Source organism: Equus quagga, chromosome 4 (genome assembly GCF_021613505.1).
Source record: "Equus quagga isolate Etosha38 chromosome 4, UCLA_HA_Equagga_1.0, whole genome shotgun sequence".
NCBI lineage: Eukaryota > Metazoa > Chordata > Mammalia > Perissodactyla > Equidae > Equus > Equus quagga.
This window is the reverse complement of record NC_060270.1, coordinates 6,281,064-6,283,378: the sequence shown is the minus strand read 5'-3', so window position 1 is coordinate 6,283,378 and position 2,315 is coordinate 6,281,064. Positions and strand designations below refer to the sequence as shown.

The following is a 2,315-nucleotide window of genomic DNA, read 5'->3' as shown; positions in this document are numbered from 1 at the left end:
TCAGAAGGAGAAGAAGGTAAAAATGGGGCAAAATAGATTTTTTTCAAGAAATGACAAAAAGGCAAGCTGCAGACTGGGAGAAGTTTTTGTAATATATATATTTGACAATGGAATTATATCCAGAATCTATTTTAAAACTGTTACAACTCAAAAATAATAACAATCTTATTATTGTTTCTTTTTCCTTTTTTTGCTGAGGAAGACGCACCCTGAGCTAACATCTGTTACCAATCTTCCTCTTTTTGCTTGAGGAAGATTGTCCCCGAACTAACAACTGTGCCAACCTTCCTCTATTTTGTTTGTGGGACGCCGCCACAGCATGGCTGCTGACAAGTGGTGTAGGTCCATGCCCAGGAACTGAACCTGGGCTGCTGAACTGGAACACGCTGAGCTTAACCACTAGGCCATGGGACCAGCCCTAATCTTACTATTTTTTAAAGGGCAAAAGCTTTGAACAGACACTTCACCAAAGAAGATATATGAATGGCTAATAAGCACAGGAAGAGATACTCAACATCATTAGTGATCAGGGAACTGCAAATTAAAGCTGCAATGAGATATCACTACACATGCATTAGAAAGGCTAACCTTTACAAAGGCTGACAATGCCGACCAATGGAGAAGATGGAGAATAGTTGAATCTCTTCTACAAAGAAAGTGAAAAATAGTACAACCACTTTGGATAACAGTTTGACAGTTTCTTTTAAAGTTAAACATACACTTATCATATGAACCAGCTACTCCACTCCTAGCTATTTACTAAAATGAAATAAAAGCATACATTCACACAAAGATGGTTTATAGCAACTTTATCCAAAATTGAGAACAACCCAAATATGCACCAATAGGTAAATGGCTAACAAATTGTGTTACTAATACAAAAAGATATTAATCATCAATAAAAATATAAATTACTAATAAATACAACAATGTGAATGTGTCTCAACAACATCATGCTGAGTAAAAGAAGCTCAACACCAAATAGTACGTGCTGTGTTGTTCCATTTCTATGAAACGCTGGAGAGACAAAGCTAACCCAGAGTGATGGAAATCAGAGTCGTGGTTGCCTGGAGCTGTGGGGGGAAGGAGGGATTGGCCGCAAAGGGATATGTAGGAGGGAACTTTCTGGTGTGATGAAAATGTGCTGTCTTGATTGTGGTGATGGTTACATAGGTGTATACATTTACTGAACTCTTAAAAGGTATGCATTTTAATGTATGTAAATTATACCTCACAAAGTTGATTTTTGAAAGGCTACTTGCCTAACTTTTTAAAATAGAAGCTTTATCCTCATCACCACCCTGTAACGAATCATTCAGCAATAAATTTTATGAGGAACCAGTTCTTTGTGAATCACACACAGACACCCCAAATGAATGTCTAACCATGCGTTTGTGTTATACGTGTGTGGCTGGAGGAACAGATGCCCGTTAAACTAGTCAAGCCCCCGCCCCTCCTCTCTGATTCTCGGCTGCAGAAGAAACTGTAATTTCAGGTCTCATCTTCCTAAGCATCTTCAGTAAATATTTGTTGACCAGTTCCTGAAGTGAGTGAGTGTCTCTATGCATTTTATGAACAAGTTCTACCACCTGAAATCTTGGCTGCTACAAAGGATGGGGGTACGTTCCCTACCAAATGTGCCCCACTCTCACAGCAGAGGTAAACAAACAGAGTGTGGCCACAGAGTGAACCGATGCTACTACCAGTCAGGTGAGCTGTCCTAAGCATCTTCCCCTGCTTGAGGACCCTCCTGCAGACTCTTGAAAATACAGGCAATAGAGAAGCTAGACTTTCCTTTCCTTGAAATTGTCCTACCTGCAGTGGGAAATTGATGGACAAGGGTGAGGTGTCATAAAGTAAGGGCACTGCTCGCCCGTGCAGTGATCACAGGTGCTAAGACGAGTGCCTCCATTGACTGGAAAACCTCCCTTACTGATATGGAACCTTCATAAGAACAGCTGGGTGCTCACTTCAGCAGCACATATATTAAAACTGGAACAATACAGAGAAGATTTGCACGGCCCCTGTGCAAGGGTGACAAGTAAATTTGTGAAGCATTCCATATTTTTATATGTGAAATCTTAAAAGATAACCAAACTCATAGACAAAGGGAACAGATTTGTGGTTACCAGGGTGGAGGGTGGGAGGTGGGGGAATTGAGTGAAGGGGGAAAGGTACAAACTCCCAGTTATTAGATAAATAAGTCCTGGGGATGTAACGTCCAGCATGGTGACTATAGTTAACACTGCTGTACGGTATATTTGAAAGTTGCTGAAAGAGTAGATCCTAAAAGTTCTCGTCACAAGGAAAAACGA

The 2,315-nt window shown here is 40.5% G+C and overlaps 1 non-coding gene across 1 annotated transcript; it reads left to right on the top strand.

Annotated features, from left to right (window-relative positions):
* The first annotated feature begins 1,962 nt into the window (after positions 1 to 1,962).
* On the top strand, positions 1,963 to 2,069 carry LOC124238765 (U6 spliceosomal RNA). Its single transcript, XR_006888371.1, has one exon. It is a non-coding gene; the product is annotated as a U6 spliceosomal RNA (small nuclear RNA).
* Positions 2,070 to 2,315: the final 246 nt, after the last annotated feature.